This window comes from Schistocerca gregaria, chromosome 7 (assembly GCF_023897955.1).
Source record: "Schistocerca gregaria isolate iqSchGreg1 chromosome 7, iqSchGreg1.2, whole genome shotgun sequence".
Classification (NCBI taxonomy): domain Eukaryota; kingdom Metazoa; phylum Arthropoda; class Insecta; order Orthoptera; family Acrididae; genus Schistocerca; species Schistocerca gregaria.
In genome coordinates, this window is record NC_064926.1 from 410,992,528 (window position 1) to 411,013,026 (window position 20,499).

A 20,499-nucleotide genomic window follows, 5' to 3' on the forward strand; every position below is an offset into this window, starting at 1 on the left:
TCATTGCGCGGCAAATTCAAGCGACCCGCCAGAAAAGATTTTACGGAACATGGTTGCCTATCACCGAACGAGAAAGCGAGCCAAAAGTTAGACTTGATACGGGAGCAAGAATCGAACATGAGCTAAGGACTGAGCAATCCCGGGCGCTACCATCTGTAAAGTATGAAAATAAACTGGGTCAGACGGCTCTGAGCACTATGGGACTTAACATCTGTGGTCATCAGTCCACTAGAACCTAGAACTACTTAAACCTAACTAACCTAAGGACATCACACACATCCATGCCCGAGGCAGGATTCGAACGTGCGACCGTAGCAGTCGCGCAGTTCCGGACAGAGCGCCTGGAACCGCTATATGACCACGGCCGGCAGTATGAGAATAACTTTAGCTAATTGTATCTGGCGGGCCGCTTCAATTAGCGGACGTAACGGTGTGATTGATTAACTTCAACGTTAGTTAACTCGGAAACCGCGCATCGTATCAATTTTTTTCTTAATAATTATTTCTCAGCACAACTCACTCTGCAACACTCTTACATGCATTTCAGACTGTTCCCGAACACCTTACATACCATTACACTCTATACAAGGGAAAGCAGCACACAAGCGACAAGACTTCAGAGGTTATTCACACATATTTCCACTTTCACGGACCCATGGTCTCCGGTGACTCATTAGAGAGTAAGGACGTAATTATGATTTATTCCGTCCGTCAACGCTATTACCCTTATTTATGGGAAAATACCTTCACATCAGAAGAATTCTGTAATACGACAATACAAATACAGAATAATGCAAAAACCACCAAACAGATGCCACAGTAGTGTAATGAGGTTGTCCTCGGTGGCAGAACATTTCTGCGTAGCGCCCGTATGCTGATCTTCGATTACAATCAGAGAAGTCGCACAACAGATGAATTTCGGCAAACTCTTCGTCAGTAAACCTATCCGTACTGCTGTGTATCACTGTTAACAAAAGCTAACTCAACCGGGAATAAAAGGCAGACCGAGCAGTACTGAATGAAGTCTTGAAGGGGAAGAGTAAGGTGGGCTTCAAAATTTCAGAACAAATACAATGAGCAAATGCAACAATTTTTTCCAAATAAGGCCCAGAGTGCGTACCGTAGATATTCGCAGTGTTATACAGATGTGATCAGCTAAATTCAGGTACAGAGCTAAATGCGGGTATGACACCAAACGAAATGTAATTTCATGGAATGTATTCGCACACTGCGAGTACGACTATACATCAGTGGTACCATTTACTAGAAACACATGAAATTTTGTGCCAAACTGGGACTCTAACCTGCGAATCCCATTTATCGCGAGCCGTAGCTTTAACCGCTTTCTATATTTGCTGTGTGTGCCTTCTCAACCCGGCTGCCTTGCCTTTAAGAATAGCAATTTCCTAGCATAAAAGGCGGCCGCGGTGGTCTCGCGGTTCTAGACGCGCAGTCCGGAACCGTGTAACTGCTACGGTCGCTGGTTCGAATCCTGCCTCGGGCATGGATGTGTGTGATGTCCTTAGGTTAGTTAGGTTTAAGTAGTTCTAAGTTCTAGGGGACTAATGACCACAGCAGTTGAGTCCCATAGTGCTCAGAGCCATTTTTGAACCTAGCATAAAAATAAAAGTATGTCTTCTTCATCCAATCAAAAACATGCCTCGGCTTCTGAAATTCTGTCCTTTATTTCTGCCAAAAAGGAGTGAAACTGAGGAATTCCTTTGTTCCGTCAAACTGGGGGCTAAGCATACAGATGGGTCTGACAGAATGTAAAAGCAAAAGAAAGAAAAAGTGAAGAAAGTGGGTAATGAAGCCATCAAGTAAAATCGAAGGCTGGAATCCACGACACCAGTAACTGGTACTGCACTGTGCTCTAAACTGGAAAGAAAAACAGCCGAGGATGGTTCCTCAGTAGAAATGAAAAGTAAAAAGTGAGTCACTTACCGCAGTACAGCGCAAAGGTTTATGAAGAGAGCCTCATAATGCTTTATCGTCCACGTATAAACTCTTACAATGACTATAGTATAAACCAATTCATTCGTCCGTTGTTCTATCATCGTCCTCATATTCTAGCTTTTACTACTTGTGATGATGCACCTAAACGGAAGGTCAACAATCGCACTATGTAAATACACTCCTGGAAATTGGAATAAGAACACCGTGAATTCATGTCCCAGGAAGGGGAAACTTTATTGACACATTCCTGGGGTCAGATACATCACATGATCACACTGACAGAACCACAGGCACATAAACACAGGCAACAGAGCATGCACAATGTCGGCACTAGTACAGTGTATATCCACCTTTCGCAGCAATGCAGGCTGCTATTCTCCCATGGAGACGATCGTAGAGATGCTGGATGTAGTCCTGTGGAACGGCTTGCCATGCCATTTCCACCTGGCGCCTCAGTTGAACCAGCGTTCGTGCTGGACGTGCAGACCGCGTGAGACGACGCTTCATCCAGTCCCAAACATGCTCAATGGGGGACAGATCCGGAGATCTTGCTGGCCAGGGTAGTTGACTTACACCTTCTAGAGCACGTTGGGTGGCACGGGATACATGCGGACGTGCATTGTCCTGTTGGAACAGCAAGTTCCCTTGCCGGTCTAGGAATGGTAGAACGATGGGTTCGATGACGGTATGGATGTACCGTGCACTATTCAGTGTCCCCTCGACGATCACCAGAGGTGTACGGCCAGTGTAGGAGATCGCTCCCCACACCATGATGCCGGGTGTTGGCCCTGTGTGCCTCGGTCGTATGCAGTCCTGATTGTGGCGCTCACCTGCACGGCGCCAAACACGCATACGACCATCATTGGCACCAAGGCAGAAGCGACTCTCATCGCTGAAGACGACACGTCTCCATTCGTCCCTCCATTCACGCCTGTCGCGACACCACTGGAGGCGGGCTGTACGATGTTGGGGCGTGAGCGGAAAACGGCCTAAGGGTGTGCGGGACCGTAGCCCAGCTTCATGGAGACGGTTGCGAATGGTCCTCGCCGATACCCCAGGAGCAACAGTGTCCCTAATTTGCTGGGAAGTGGCGGTGCGGTCCCCTACGGCACTGCGTAGGGTCCTAAGGTCTTGGCGTGCATCCGTGCGTCATTGCGGTCCGGTCCCAGGTCGACGGGCACGTGCACCTTCCGCCGACCACTGGCGACAACATCGATGTACTGTGGAGACCTCACGCCCCACGTGTTGAGCAATACGGCGGTACGTCCACCCGTCCTCCCGCATGCCCACTATACGCCCTCGCTCCAAGTCCGTCAACTGCACATACGGTTCACGTCCACGCTGTCGCGGCATGCTACCAGTGTTAAAGACTGCGATGGAGCTCCGTATGCCACGGCAAACTGGCTGACACTGACGGCGGCGGTGCACAAATGCTGCGCAGCTAGCGCCATTCGACGGCCAACACCGCGGTTCCTGGTGTGTCCGCTGTGCCGTGTGCTTGTACAGCCCTCTCGCAGTGTCCTGAGCAAGTATGGTGGGTCTGACACACCGGTGTCAATGTGTTCTTTTTTCCATTTCCAGGAGTGTAATTGGAGAGATATTGTTTTTATTTTGGGTTATAGAGAATCTTGCAATGTAGTTCCTGCAAGTAGTTCCAGAAGTCCAAAGTGTCCTTAAGACCGTCTTGAGACAAACAGCTCACTGAGGGCCCGTGAATCCAAGTTACAACATAAATTTTGTACGCGAGTAATACGTCTCATCCCAGAATAATAGGGTCTCAAGTTCAATATGATATGCTGTCACTCGAAGAAAGGAAGCCAGCAATCGCTTCACCAAGCTCCACCCCACCGCCCACGCGCTGCAGAAAAGTCGGTGTTCATCGTAGTCTTGACTCCGCAGCCCGTGAACAATGATGAATCCGCGATATGGATTGCGTGTAGCCGCTGTCTGTTTGTCTGCTTACTGTTAGCCAGAGACGTTCGGGTCCTTCCTCTCCACCAGGTTATTTGATCGTCATGAACGTGGACAAGGCCCAGCCCTCCCCAGTCCGGCGGATGAGTGAGAGTTCTGACAAGGCGACGTAAACAAAATTTGTAGCCAGTGTGATGAATGGCAACTAGCTCTAAATGTGGAAAAAATGTAAGTCAATGCCAAAAAGTAGGAGGAAAATACCTGTAATGTTCTGATATCGTATTACTAGTGTCCTGCTTGATACAGCCAACTCGTTTAAATATCTGGGTGGAGCGCTCAAAATCGATATGAAACGAAACGAGGGTGTAAGAACTGTGGTAGAGAAGGCGAATGGTCGACATCGGTATATTGGGAGAATTTTAGGAAAAAGTGGTTCACCTGTAAAGGACACCGCATATGGGTTGGTGGTGCGATCTTTTGTTGTGCATTACTTGAGTGTTGGATTGAAGGAAGGCATTCTACTGCCGCCAACATACCAATACATTGCGCGCAAGGACCCCCAACATAAGAAATCTTAGAGCTCCTACGGACGCTGTAAGACCGAAAATGCAGAATGCATGGCACCTGCTACAGATATATAATTTTTTAAATTGTATGTAAATATCTGTAATTTAAGTGCTTTCTTTCAATAAGTAAGGACATTGCTTCACTGTATGTGTACATTTAGGTAGAAGTCTGTTGACGTTTTATTGTATTTATCTGTGTTTTACTGTGGACCTTATAAGCTCTGGGAAAAAGCCAAAGGAATTGTTATTTGCATCGACGTGCAACGATAATAGCAGTGCTTGTGTGTTGTAAAATCTTTGGGTAGGGGGTCGTTGCGCAGAACGCGCGGAGAGAGCGAGGGACGGGTTCCAGCGCTTGTACTCTGCGGAAGTGTGGTGGTAACGCTCCCGCAGTACAGAGTACCATTTCGGCGGCATCATGTACGCGCGCAGGCCAGATGACTAGTACAGTGGACGGGCGGAAGAGGCTGTATTCATTACGAATGCCCGTTCCTGTAATTAGCCGTGGCCCACAAGATGCTACCTTCTTCAGCAACAGCACCAGTTCCAGCAACACAGATTATTTGTCGGCTTCGAGTTTCGTCGCACCCACAGCACTGAAGTAAGACTGTTAATTGGTAGAAAGTGTTAATGGCTAACCAAGCAGCACAACTGAATGTGATTTGATTAATGACTTTTATTTGAATAATATCAGTTAAATTCAGGGTGATAGTGTCCTCGTAGCCCCCAAACATTGTTACCAACCAGGGTCCTTGTTCCATTTTTTCCTTATAGTTTGAGAATCTATCACTAGAAAAAATCCAAATCTAAGGAAAATGCACAAATTAAAAGTACGGAAGTTTTATTTATTTTACATGTAGCCTGGAGCACATGGTTGTTTGGTTAGGTACGTATTCAGTATTTAATTCTGTTCAAGTCAGAAAAAAGGCTCAGTTGTTCAGACCATAACATGAAATCCTATTTGAAAATTAAGCAACTGCAACATAAAAGTGCTTGCCTTTCTTTTAATTTCTCTGATGACGTTATGTTGAGGTCTCTGAAAGTCATTGTTCACGTAACGAAGTTCAGTAGTAACGTACAGTTTAACTGGATAATTTCAAATCATTACTCGATTGCCTTTTTCAAAATTTAATGTCAAACGTAACGTAAAAGTGACTTCTCAGTTTTCTTTATCATTTTATTAACGTTAGTTTCAAAAAACGTGACAACCTTCAGTTTCCACGTCAGTGTTTAATAATAAATGTTTTTCTTTCCCATCATCTTGTACAGGATTTTGCCTGTAAATCATCCTAGTGGGATGGCGACCGTAATTACTTCCTTTTCTTTCACTAGTGTATTATTTGGATTCCTGATCAGTGTTACCCCTTTTCTGTCCAGTGTTGTTCGTGAGTGAATAAACAACATAACTTTCGTTTTTCAAAATTGTAGCCCTGTTCGGTTTAATTACTTCTTTATTTTTTGTAGACTTTATTGTCAAAAAGATCGGTTGTACACTTTCCCCCTACTTATAGGTATTACTTCTTCGGGAAAGATAGCCTTATCGATGTAGAAAAATTCCATTAGGTATACACGCGATCCACGGTCATATTTTATATAGCAAGCAGGATAGGTCGATTGGTAAGGGGGATGTTACAAGGCATATAGGCGGTCGTTTTCCCAAGCTCTGTTTGCTAGTGGAACAGGAAAGAGAAGACTGGTAGTAGCACAGGATACTCCACATCATACCCCGTACGGTGGCTTGCAGAGGATGTATGTAGATGTAGATGTGGATGACCTGACCGGTTTGATGCTGCCCGCGAGTAGTTGATCTCCTGCGCCAAACTTTTCATCTCAGAGTGAATATTCCAAAATGTCTCCTCAATCATTTGCTGGATGTATTCCACTCTCTGTCTTCTTCTAGTTTTTACCCTCTACTCCTCCCTTTTGTACCGTGGAAGTTGTTCCTTTATGTCTTTAGAGATGTCTTATCGTCCTGTTCCTTTTTCTTGTCGCTGTTTTCCATATAACCCTTCCCTCTCTGCGCAGAATCTCCTCGTTCCTTACCTTATCAGTACACCTATTTTTGAATATTCGTCTGTAGCACCCAATCGCAAATCCTTCGATTATTTTTGTTCCGGTTTTCCCACAGTTCATGTTTCACTACCACACAATGCCGTGTTCCAAATATACGCTCTCAGAAATTTCTTCCAGGAATTAAGCCCTAGGTTTCATACTAGTAGATTTCTTTTGTAAAGGAAGGCCCTTCCTGAAAATGCTAGTCTGTTTCTGATGTCCTCCTTGCTCCGTCCGCCTGAAAGTGCTAGTCTGTTTCTGATCTCCTCCTTGCTCCGTCCGACATAAGATATTTTGCTGCCTAGGTAGTATAATTCCTTAACTTCATCTACTTCGTACTGTCAATCGTGATGTTAAGTTAGTTGCTATTCTCATTTCTGCTACTTATAATTACTTTCGCCTTTCTTTGTTTTATTCTTAATACATATTCCTTACTTGTTAAACCCTTCACACTACTCAGAAGATCCTGTCATTCTTGTTCACTTTCACTGAGGATAGCAATGTCATCAGCGAATCTTACCATTGATACTCTTTCACCTTAAATTTTTATTCCACTATTTTCACCATTGCTGCTTGATCATATAGGTTGAATAGTAGGGTTGGAAAACTCCATGCTTGTCTTAAACCCTTATCAATCAGATCAGTTAGGTTTTGGTTTTCCACTCTTAATATTCCCTCTTGCCTCTTGTGCACGTTGTATATTAACTTTTTTTCTGTCAATCTTACACCTGTTTCAATCTGAACCTTAAACCTTTTGACATTATCAAACACATTTCCAGTTCGATAAATCCTATGAACATGTCTTTATTGTTATTTTTCTACGATTCTATTACTAACCGCAACGTCAGAATAGCTTCTCCGGTGCCTTTACCCTCCCTAAAGGCAAACTGATTGTCGTCTAACACATCCTCAATTTTCAGTTGCATTCTTCTCGATATTATTCATGTCTGCAACTTGGATGTATGAGCTTTTGAGCTGGTTGTGAGAAAATTCTCGCGTTTTCCAGCTCTTACAGACCTCGGAATTGTGAGGATGATATTTTTCCGAAAGTCTGATGGTTTTCAGTTAGAGTGATTGGCTCTACGTACCAACATTAACAGTCGTTCTGTTGCCTCTTCCTCTAATAATTTTAGAAATTCTAATAGAATGTTATCTATCCCTTCTACCTTATTTGGTCTTGTCTTCCAAAGGTCTTTTAAATTCTCATTATAATACTGGATATCCTACATCTTCTAAATCTATTCGTGTCTCTTCTTCTATTACATCAGACAAATCTTCTCCATCATAGAGGCCTACAGTGTACTTTTTCCACCAATCCGCTCATTCCTTTGCATTTACTAGTGGAATTCCCGTTACACTCTTAATGATACCATCCTTGTTTTTAATTTCACAGATGATTGTTTCCTTTTCTTTTGTTTTCCTTTTCTTTTCTTTTTTTCTTCTGCCTTGTTTGATCGGTGAGCCGAAATATTGCTTCTGTTACCCGTGATTTCTTCGCTGCTACCTTCTTTGTACCTATGTTTGTCTTTCCAACTTCAGTGATTTCCATTTTCAGAGATGACATTTCCTCTCTAGTGGCCCCACTCATTGAGCAATTAATTATTGCAGTACCCATAGTCTTAGAGAACTTCTAAGTATCTCCTCATTCCTTAGTATTTCCGCATCCCATTCCCCTGCGTATTGATTCCTCCTGAAAAATTTCTTCAACTTCATCCTACTCTTCATCACTGCTACATTGTGATCTGAGTCTATATCTGCTCCTGGGTGCGCCTTAAATCCAGTATCAGATTTCGGAATCTCGCTCTGATCATGATACAACCTAACTGAAATCCGAACATATCTCGCAGCTTTTTCAAATTACATCTCCTCCTCTTGTGATTCTTGAACTGAGTTTTCGGTGTTGCTGACTGAAATTCTTTCAGTAATTCAGTTCCTCTCTCATTCCTAGTACCACTCCTATGTTCTCCAGTAACCCATTCTTCTACCCCGTCCCCTACAACCGCATTCAATTCCCCCGTGGGATTTAGATTTCTTCTTCGTTTATGTACTGAATTACATCTTCATCTTCAGCTTGCGACGTACGCATTTATACCTGAACTATCCATGGCGGTGTAGGTTTGCTGTCGATTCTGATGAGAACAAGCCTATCACTGCAATTTTTACAGTAACTCGCGCTCAGCTTTATCTTCCTATTTGTAACGGATCCTACTCCTTTTATACAATTTTCTGCTACCCTACAGTAATCAAAGTGGAACTGTTAGTCTTATTTCTATTTCACTTCACTTATCCACACTATATCTAGATTTAGCCTTAGAATTTTCCTTTCAGATTTTCTAGCTTCCTTGCCACGTTCAAGCTTCTGACGTTCCACGCCCCAAAGCGTTGATTATTCTGTCTTCCTCAGATACTAATCTGCCACTTCGCAGTCTCTTTCCTGAGATCTGAATGATCAAATATGTCGGACTATTTTGCCAATAGAGAGATCATCATGACACTTCTTCCGTTACAGGCCAAATATCCTATAGATACACATTATGTGTCTTCACTTTAGTGGCTTCCATAGCCTTCTGATTAGTTTCGTAATTGATCTGGGTCCTTTGTGACCTCGGATATGGTCTTCAAGTTTCATATTTGATTTTTAAAAGCCGGCGGCTGTGGCCTTGCAATTCTAGGCGCTTCAGTCAGGAACAGCGCGACTGCGGCTGCTACGGTCGCAGGTTCGAATCCTGCCTCGGGCATGGATGTGTGTGATGTCGTTAGGTCAGTTAGGTTCAAATGGTTCAAATGGCTCTGAGCCCCATGGGACTTAACATCTATGGTTAGTAAGGTTTAAGTAGTTTCTAAGTGACCGATGACCTCAGATGTTAAGTCACATAGTGCTTAGAGCCATTTGAATTATTTGGACACATAAGGAGTCATATGCACAGTCGCTTTCCCCTCGCTCTATAGCAAGTGGAACAAAAGAGGTACGGGGTATCCTCCGCCACGCACCATGCCATTCAGATTTGGAAAATTTAGGGCAGCACAGAACTGACCAGTCGCCTTCATGTACTACAGTGGTCGACAGTACTCAATGGAAGTTATTATTTGCGGGAGGGGTGACGAAGCTTCTGGAGTAGGGCGTGTGTGCCCCAAGGAGAACATCACCCTGTAGGTGTTGGAATGGGACCCTAAAGGACTTCAGTCCTTTCATAATCCTAGATGAGAACTTGGTTGCGGTGCTGTCCTGGTACCCTTGCAGTCGCCCTTTATCAGAATTGGCACCAAGTTCCGCAAGGCAGTCCACGCATGGATGTACATACCGCTGCCGATCGAAACGAGAACAAAATAAAGCCGACATTCCTTGGAGCGTCAACATTAACACTGACAATCTGTTGAAACCTATGCAGTACATATTTGTCAGCCCTTAAAAAGCACTATGCAGCATGGAAAAGGCCCTTAATACCATATAGTTAAAATATATTTAATTTTACGAGTTGCGGTCCGGTCAACCTACTGTCATACTACCGGTCCGGTATGAATCTGGAAGCATTGACCACTTTTAACATGTTCAGTCTTCTTGCTTACTAAATTTTTATTCTGTTCTTAGCGTGGCGTTAAGAATCATTGTCCTCGTTAATATCTATCAATAACCAACTGAAACATCGTGTTTTCTATAGATAATTTTTTTCACTTCACTTACACTAATGTAAATGGCGTATACTAGTGTAATTGTATTTATGAATTATGGATCGCAGCAATCAGTCGTCACTTTTTTTGTGGGTTTTTCTTTCCTAATCCAGATTTCGGTTATTGCCTAGCCATTATCAACGCACTAATTTTGCAGTCTCTCTACATGCCAGTTCTTTGAATACTACGCAAGGTATTATTCAAAGAACTGTTACTGTCGCCCGAACTACTGGGAACTGACATGTATCGAGACTAGAAAATAGGGCATTGATAATGGCTAGGCATGAGCCGAAATCTAGATTTGTCACATAAAATCTACAAAAATGGACTACTGATTGCTGTGCTCTATAATGTATAAATAACATCACATTCGCTGAGTGCACCAAATTTCCTAATGGAAGGTTACCTGGTAGTGTGTTTGTGTTGTGCTTCGATCTGATGGAAAGATAGCTGACCTCATTCATTCCTTTCTCGAACGTCCTGGGAGATGTAACTAAAGCATATTCCTCTTGATATCTATACGAGTAAATGTAACTGACTCGCCACTTAAGCAGGCGTTATGTTGATTACGTTGTGCTATTCGGTCTTCATAGACAACTAAACCGAGTAATCCGTACTAGTGGTGGTAATAAAAAAGCTCAGATCGTTTAACACGTAACATTCAAGTTTATATAGCAAATGCTAAATTCCTTACAGAACTGCCTCATGAATCAGCCTGCCTGTATTTCATGACAGATCCTTCCAGCAAACTGCCCGTAATTTCGAAAGAACGTGGGTCGTACCCGTAGAACTGATCCACAAAACTACCGTCCTTTATCACGCATATAAGTATATCCCCGAATACTAGAACATAATTTGAGATGAAATATGACATACGTCGAAAAATACCATCACCGTCATGGAAATCTGAATGGGCTGATAACACATTTATCACGAGTAACGGAAAAAGTCGCTCTTAACGAACTATATTCTCAGCGCCGTGGATAGGGGAATCCAGATGGATTTTGTGTTTATAGCACTTCTAAACACGAAAACAACCTTGCATAATTAGTATTGCATAGATAATTGAAAATTAAATTTAAGTGTTGCGAGCATGGATTTCATATCACTGTCTAAAAAGACAAAAATAATAATATTCTGCTGCCGAATGGCTTGCTTTGACATTGGAAAAGATCGTATGAAGTAAAAGTTCCCATCATATATTTATTAGAACCATCGTATGAAGTAACAGTTCTCGTCATATACTCGTTAGAACCATACGAACGAAAAGAAAAACTGAATCGTCATCAAATGTCTTCAGCATGCACAAGAAAAGCAATCAACGTCCTCCAAAGCAACTGACTGTTGGCAAAACGAATTGAGGGAGTCAAAAAGCCCCATATTTTTGTATAAAATACTTTCCTTGCGAATCAAATCGGATTGCATGTAGCATCCAGAGATACAAGATGTTTCAAAAGTAACAGCACACATTTCATGTGTGTAATGTAACAATTAAATGTTACATAAAGTTTTGCCTTGAATTGCTTCATTCCGTAATTGCGATGCATAATGTCTTTTGCGGTAAGAATTACATCGTGAGTCAGTGCCGGCTTTCGTCATGTCTTATTCACCCGCATATTGGCTGATGGTATCTTGAGCACCTTTCTACTCTACTCGGTCGATTCTTGCACGAAATGTCTTTGTTTACTTGACTTCGGTGTGGACCGTTGTACTCCATGGCGCTGTTGTAATCTAGCGGTCCCACAAATACTAAGTACATTTATTCTGTGGTTGTTTAGGGTACTACTCTGTACTCAAACGGTGAATATGCGGGTATGGAGATATGCGGCTGTGCATCTCCTTTACAGCGCAGCAGTAGGCAGTGCACAAGCAGTAAGACGACGGTTCATGGAAATGTTACCAAAGAGAAGAGTACCAAGTCAGCAGACTTTCACAACTGTGGACAACTGTTTCAGGCTATTTGGCATTCCTGCTACGCCACGCTTAGGTCGACGTAAACTGGACAGATAGGTTGTTGAGAATATAATGAAAATGGTAGACGAAGATCCGACCATAAATACCCGCTGTGTAAGTAGCACAGTAAAAGGGTTCCTCAATCAACTGCATGGCGCCTGCTTCGGAGACAGGAATTCCAGCTGACACCTGTAGACTACACTTGACGTTACAATTTCTGACGGTGATTACTCGAGCGGTATGCTGCTGCTCCACTGTTCGGTTATCAGGTACCGTTTACATAGGAGAGGCACTTTACCCGAGCCGGTATGTGAACGCTAGTAATACACACATGTGATCCTGTGAGAGTCCTAGCGTAACTACAGTCCGCAGCTCGTGGTCGTGCGGTAGCGTTCTCGCTTCCCACGACTGGGTTCCCGTGTTCAATTCCCTGTGGGGTCAGGGATTTTCTCTGCCTCGTGATGACTGGGTGTTGTGTGATGTCTTTAGGTTAGTTAGGTTTAAGTAGTTCTAAGTTCTAGGGGACTGATGAGCATAGATGTTAAGTCCCATTGTGGTCAGTCATTCGAACCTATTTCGTAACTACAGTACGAGGATACCAACATCGTGTTGTAGTGAACATTTGGTGTGGTGCAGTGGAGAACGTGTAGCTAGTACTGCATGTTATTCCACAGTGCTTGACTGGCAGAATATATCGACGTTTTTCGGAACATGAATTGAGTGGTATGCTTAATGATGTCCCACTCGCTTCACGAATCGATTTATGCACGACGTAGACCCTGCACATTCCAGTCCGAAGGCAAGAGAGTATTTGAGTATTGCCAATCCCAAGAAGTGAACAGAGCTTGGAGGATCAGATACTTGGCCCGCCAGATCTCAGGATCTTAATCCCCTCGACTCCTCCTACCTTTGTGGTCATCTCAAGCAGGTCGTGTATGATGTTTCAACTGGCCGGCCGCTGTGGCCGAACTGTTCTAGGCCCTTGAGTCCGGAACCGCGCTGCTACTACGGTCGCAAGTTCGAATCCTGCTCGGGCATGAATGTGTGTGTGATGTCCTTATGCTAGTTGGGTCTAAGTAGTTACAAATCTAGGGGACTGATGACCTGATATGTTAAGTCCAATAGTGCTTAGATCCATGTGAACTTTTTTTGCAACTGAGAAGCAGCGAACTGAAAATGGTTGTGCAACTATGCAGAATGAGATGAACGCAGCCTGCGTTATTCCAAGAGCGGTAAGGCGTCAAGCATGCCTCTCTCTTCGTCTACATTCATCACGTTGAACAAGTTCTGGGATAAATGAGCATCACATGTTCATGCTGAATTTCGGGTTCCTTCGTGCCGTTGTTTTCTGAGAAGAGCTAATTTTGTGTTTGCTTGTCTTCCACTTGCGCTCCCTACTCTACTTATAACTCTGAAATAAAGAAATTACTGAGAAAACTTTGTTTAACAGTATACTCTTGTTTCGATTCATACATTACACCTACGAAATGTGTGCAGATACCTTTAAAGTACTCTGTATAGCGCTTCAACAAGAAATCAGGTTCTCACCATGTTAGCGTTTGCCGAGACCAATTGGTGGCAGCGCTGAGAAGAGTGATTTTAATAAGTTAATTTGGCTGCGGGCGCGTTCGTTAGCGGCCAGCGCGGGCGCAGCTGGCCGCGAGTACTTTATCGCTGGTTGTGTCGCGGTTACTGCCCGCCTAATGGAACGCGCCCGCCAAGGCCAGCCGCCGCGCCCCTATATACATACGCTGCGACCCACTCCACCGACGCCCCGTGGAACAAGGCGCCCACGCTACGGGGCAGAATTTTCCATTACTTTTTATCGCTGAACGCGCTTCTCCCTCTTCCTGCTTTCTTCTCCCTCCTCGTCGCCCGTCCTTTTCGTTTTGTAATCGCCTGCTAAGCATTGGCCAAGAGGAAAGATTTATCGCCGAAGTTCGCTACACAGCGCTTTTTGCCAGTTCTGGAATCCTGAGACAGTATTAAATCGGTCTCTTACTTTTCCTTCCATTGTTGAGAGCTTATATAGATCTGCATTGCTGCGCTTAACTGCAGGTCGCTCACTTATCTGACTAGAAATATAAACGTTGTCCTCTTTTAACTATGTTAATTTAAATGCAATCCAAATATGTTTTACTATATTTGCATTTAGGTTTGAACACTGCAACATTCCTATGTGCCCATAACAATACGTGTAAATATTTGAATAATCAGTACTAGTTTATCCGCGATACTACCCTAACACTGTACCCCCACTGCGCTACCTATGATTCAGGAAAAATTAACTGTTTGCAAGTTTTAAACTGAAAATATTAACACTCACTGTAGCCGACATATTCGCTTTGTGAAAAACAGCAAACTGAATTTGAGATAATTCTCATTTATTGCTCCATCTCAGCTGCACGTTATTAATTTGGTTTCATGTTCCGATGATTCAGGGCCATCTTCAGATCTAAGCAGTTGCGCCAACAACCCATTTTGCCTTCCCAGAACCACATATCAGATTAATGTGATATCTTGGGAAAGTTTTCCTATGCTACCGTTTAGGTAAATAAGCTCGTCGATTTTTTGTTGTTGATCTAGGTCTCCTCATTAAGTTAACGAGGTCACTAAAAATTTAAACATGTCTCCTTGCTCTAAGATCTTTCAATCTATTACTTTTTTTCCTTTCAGGGTGTTTCCTACAGAAATCCGTGGTTTTGGCACGGATATAAACGTGTTGCGTAGAAAACATCAACTGTTCTCTGCAGTCCGTCCTCACTCTTTGCCTCTTTGCAGTTAAAGCTTCATAATCTGGAAATAGCGTTGTCGTAATATAATTCTGTTCTTTAAAATCTTATGTGTAATAGAGTATTTTTATTTTGCTCTGCCGTGCATTTAAATAGCAATGGCGAAAGGCTACAACCTTGTCGAGCTCCTAAGTTAATATGATCTATTGTTTTCTCATTATCCCCAATTATTCGAACATATGCATATTTGATCGTGACGGGGCCAAATATCTCACGAAATAAGCCTCAAACGAAAAAACTACACAGAACAAAACTTGTCTAGCTTGAAGGGGGAAACCAGATGGCGCTATGGTTGGCCCGCTAGATGGCGCTGCAATAGGTCAAACGGATATTAACTGTGTTTTTTTTTTAAATAGGAACCCCCATTTTTATTACAAATTCTTGTAGTACGTACAGGAATATGAATGTTTTACTGGGACCACTTTTTTGGCTTTGTGCAGATGCCGCTGTAATATTCACAAACGTATAAGTACATGTTATCACGTGATATCCCGCCAATGCGGACGGTATTTGCTTCGTGATACATTACCCGTGTTAAGTCCAGACCGTAGGTACGTTATTTAAGGAAACAGGAAGTGTTCGGCCACATGTGAAACGTCAACCACGACCTACAACAAATAATGATGCTCAGATAGGTGTTTTAGCTACTGTCGCGGCTAATCCACACATAATTAGCAGACAAATTGCGTGAGAATCGCGAATCTCAAAAACGTTGGTAATGCGAATGCTACATCAACACTGACTGCACCCGTACCATATTTCTATGCACCAGGAGTTGCATGGCAACGACTTTGAATGTCAGATTACGGAACGAAGAGCGACGAAGCGTCTTTCAGCAACAGCGGTAACGTAAACTGGCATAATATGCACAATTGGGCAACGGAAAATCCACGATGGCTGCGATAGTTGGAACATCAGCGACCTTGGCGGGTTAATGTATGGTGCGGCATTATGGGAGTAAGCATAATTGGCCCCCATTTAATCGATGGCAATGTAAATGGTACAATGTATGCTGATTTCCTATGTAATGTCCTACCGATGTTACTACAAGATGTTTCACTTCACGACAGAATGGCGATGCACTTCCAACATGATGGATGTCCGGCACATAGATCGCGTGCGGCTGAAGCGGTATTGAATAACATATTTCATGACTGGCGGATTGGTCGTCGAAGCACCGTACCATGGCCCGCACGTTCCCCGAATCTGACGTCCCTGGATTTCTGTCTGTGGGGAAAGTTGAAGGATATTTGCTGTCGTGATCCACCGACAACGCTTGAAAACATGCGTCAGCGCATTGTCAATGCATGTACAAACATTACGGAAGGCGAACTACTTTCCGTTGAGAGGAATGCCGTTACACGTATTACCAAATGCATTGAGGTTGACAGACATTATTTTGAGCATTTATTGCATTAAAGTGGTATTTACAGGTAATCGCGCTGTAACAGCATGCTTTCTCAAAAATGATAAGTTCACAAAGAAACAGGTATCACATCGGAATAACCGAAATAAAATGTTCAAACGTACCTACGTTCTGTACCTTAATTTAAAAAACCTACCTGTTATCAACTGTTCGTCTAAAATTGTGAGCAATATGTTTGTGACATAACAGCGCCACCTATCACAAAGCGAAAAATGTGGTCCAGCTAAAACATTCGTATTTCTTTACGTACTACACGAATATGTAATAAAAAAATGGCATTTCATATTTTATAAAACGCAGTTGATTTCCGTTCGACCTATGGCAGCGCCATCTAGCAGGCCAACCGTAGCGCAATCTGGTTTCCCCCTTCTTTGTAGATTTTTCGGTTGACGCCTATTTTGGACCCGGTCACGATCAATGGACCACCCTGTAAATCTTCTAAATTATGTGTATTAGATATATAGGTAAGTCTCTTCTTCTTTTTCTTAGGTCCAGTAACAACTGTCTGCTTACTTTATCAAAGACATTTGTTTACCCTTTGTAAGGGATGTGTTTCTTCAATGTATTCTTTGTGTGTCCCTATTATTCACTGTAGTACTAACGTGTCGTCTGTATATTTTAAGAGAAAAAGCCGAACTGAAGGCGGAATAAATACATTACTGACATAAAATGTGCGTAATTTCAAACGTATGAAGAAGACATACGATGTAAGTGTAATTTATTAATGCCAAATGTTTCGTATTACGCTCTGGTTCAAGAGATTCATTTACATCTTCTGTTTCGTTATGTCTGCTATGAATTGTTTGGAACTTGCGCCGCAATATAGTCGAAAGTGGTTACTTAATTTGCGCTGTTAACGAAACTCGTTTAAAAGTATTTCCTCGAAATAGACCGCATAGCCAAATTGCTGAACAATCAGAATAATCACGAAGCATCACACATTCGTGTTATTTCAGGTTAGTGATATCTTACCTCACATAGTGCCGTTTCTCAAGTCCCGATTTTGATCATTTTTCTAATTTTTAACTGAGGCCACATTGTCCGTCAAACATGCAATCCCGAATCGAGTGCACCACCATCGCCTCAGTACACAGGGTCTTACAAAAAGGTACGGCCAAACTTTCAGGAAACATTCCTCACACACAAAGAAAGATAACATATTATGTGGACATGTGTCCGGAAACGCTTAGTTTCCATGTTAGAGCTCATTTTATTACTTCTCCACAAATCACATTAATCATGGAGTGGAAACACGCAGCAACAGAACGTACCAGAGTGACTTCAAACACATTGTTACAGGAAATGTTCGAAATGTCCTCCGTTAGCGAGGATACCTGCACCCACGCTCCGTCGCATGGAATCCCTGATGCGCTGATGCAGCCCTGGAGAATGGCGTATTGTATCACAGCCGTCCACAATGCGAGCACGAAGAGTCTCTACATTAGGTACCGGGGTTGAATAGCCAAGAGCTTTCAAATACCCCATAAATAAAAGTCAAGAGGGTTGATTTCAGGAGAGCGTGGATGCCATGGAATTGGTCCGCCTCTACCAATCCATCGGTCACCGAATCTGTTGTTAAGAAGCGTACGAACACTTCGACTGAGAAGTGCAGGAGCTCCATCGTGCATGAAGCACATGTTATGTCGTTCTAGTAAAGGCACATGTTCTAACAGCACAGGTAGAGTATCCCGTATGAAATCATGATGACGTGCTCCACTGAGTATAGGTGGACGAAACTAAAATGACCTGTAACATGGAAATTAAGCGTTTGTGTATTGTAAGCAGCCTCTTCAACAGACTTGTTGCATTTTGTAAGTGTTCTGCCTATAGATCACAGTCTTTGGTTCTCTTTCCCAGAACATTTTCTGTCTGACCGTTCCAATTTAAGTTACTAGCAATTTTAATCCCTTAGCACTTACATTAATTCCCACAGCCTTTAAATTTATGTGCCTTATCTTGTAACCGAAATTTAGCGGATTCCTTCTAATACGTGGATGACTTCACACTATCCATTATTTAGAATCTATTGCCACTTTTCGCATAATAAAAATACCTGGTCTAGATCATTTTGGAATCGGTTTTGATCAATCCGGTAAATGACAGTATCATCTGCAAACAATCTAAGAGAGTTTCTAAAATTATCTCCTAAATTGTTTATGTATATATGGAACAGCGGAGGGCCTGTAACAGTTTTTTATGTAACGAGGGATGTTGCTTCCGTTTTACTAGATGACATTCCATCAGCTACTGCAAACTGTGAGCTGCCTACCAGGAAACGAGGAATCAAGTAGGACAACTGAGAGAACACCGTAGGCACTATGTTTGAATCCTAGTCGTTTGTAAACAACGGTGTCAAAAGCATTCCTGAAATCTAAAAATTATGAATTGACATCTCTCGTCGGTAGCACTCATTATTTCGTGAGTATAAAGAGCTAGTTTTGTCTCACATGAACGATGTTTACTGAATCCATGTCGACTGTTTGTCAGTAAATCGTTTTATTCTAAGTAATTCGTAAAGTTCGAAAACAGTATATGTTCCAAAATTCTACTGCAAATCGACTATAATGTTATGGGTCTGTAGTTCAGAGAGCTACTCCTATTTTCTTAGCTGAGTGTTGGTAGGTTCGGAGCAGTTCTCTTTTCTTGAGGTACGGATCTTTCAGCGAGTGAGCGGTTGCACATGACTACTAACTATGGTGTTATTATCGGCATACTCTAGCAAAAATCTAAGTAGTACACAAGTTAGATGGCAGGGATTCCCATTACTGTTTTCAGCTACTCTCCTACACCGAGGTCGTCTACGTCGAAGGTACTCGTTTTGACAATTGTTCTTCATTCGAATTCTGAAGTATGACATCTTCTTTTGTGAAGGAATTTCGGAAACCCGTGGCACTGTCATCAGTAACATCACCTTTGTTGTTTCGTTGTTGTACAGCGAAAATACTGACTGCATTTTGACGCTGGCGTAGTTTACATACGACCGGAATATCCTAGGGTTTCCTGCCAGAGTTCGAGACAGAATTTCCTTGTGGAAACTATTAAAAAAGTCTCGCAATGAAAATCGTGCTAAATTCTGTTAACTACGTTACGTATTTTAGTTTGAAATCTGAAGATGGTCTAATTCTTCGATAAACGACAGTAATAGCAAAACAAAACTGCATTATAGACTGTTTTCGTCATAAAAATTCACTTAATGACAAAGACGGTGAAACAAGATTAACAGCTAGTCTTTCTATGTCCTTTTTTTCAAGAATGGTTGCGGGACTCGGACATTCAGTACATGATGTTAATCGAACACCTTTCAGCCGTCTAATTTCAAAACTGTTATTTTATTTGTCTACCAGTTTCGGCGTTTTACTACGCCATCTTCAGGACCCCTGGCCGACGGGTAGTCTTTGAATGCTCGCCGCTATTTTGACAGGAACCGAGGTTAGAATTTTCCTACACGTCGGTCAGGGGGCCTCACGACGTCGTAGTAAATTGCCGAAACTGGTAGGCAAATAAAATAACCGCTTGCTTATTAGAGGACTGAAAGTTGTTTGAGATGACATTCGGTAAGAACAAAATCGTGTATGTCTAGAGGGTTTGTCCAAGCAGTCCCCTATTTAAAAAGCTGCGCTATTGTGATTGTGATGCACCGTGTACACTATAACACAGGCAGCTGTTAACGAAAAAATTAACATGCTTAAATTCGACGACACAGTTATTCACGTCATACGAAAGCGAAAAGAACTTACGGGACGAAAATCCAATTGACCGAGTTGCGGCGTTGATGAACATGTAAATCACAACAGCAGCAGGTGTTTCCACAGTTTACTGCCCCCACACTCATAATGAAGACGTTATTTTCATCTAATACCCGTTTATTGTCACTACATCAATTTAGGAGATTGTTCTATGCCCGGTAATCATCTTGATACATCTAGAAAGTGACAGCTGTAGCAAAAATTTGAAATCATTTGTTCGGTCTTAATGATGTAAATATTCTTCCATGAATGTTGTTGAAATACTAGTTGTTGGAAGTGAGTGTATCGTAATAAACTTTCATTATATTGTAGTTAATGATTGAGGGCATCTTTCCATTTATATGAAAACGTTTGCAAATAAATAAGTAGTTATGAAAAAAGCGTTCGTATTTTGTTTGGAATAGAAACAGATAGGTAATTAAAGAAAG

General features: G+C 42.5%; 1 protein-coding gene across 1 annotated transcript in view; it reads left to right on the top strand.

The window, feature by feature from the left end:
- Positions 1–20,499, top strand: part of LOC126281991 (lachesin-like) — a 1,255,045-nt gene that overhangs the window by 307,111 nt on the left and 927,435 nt on the right. The window lies entirely within an intron of this gene.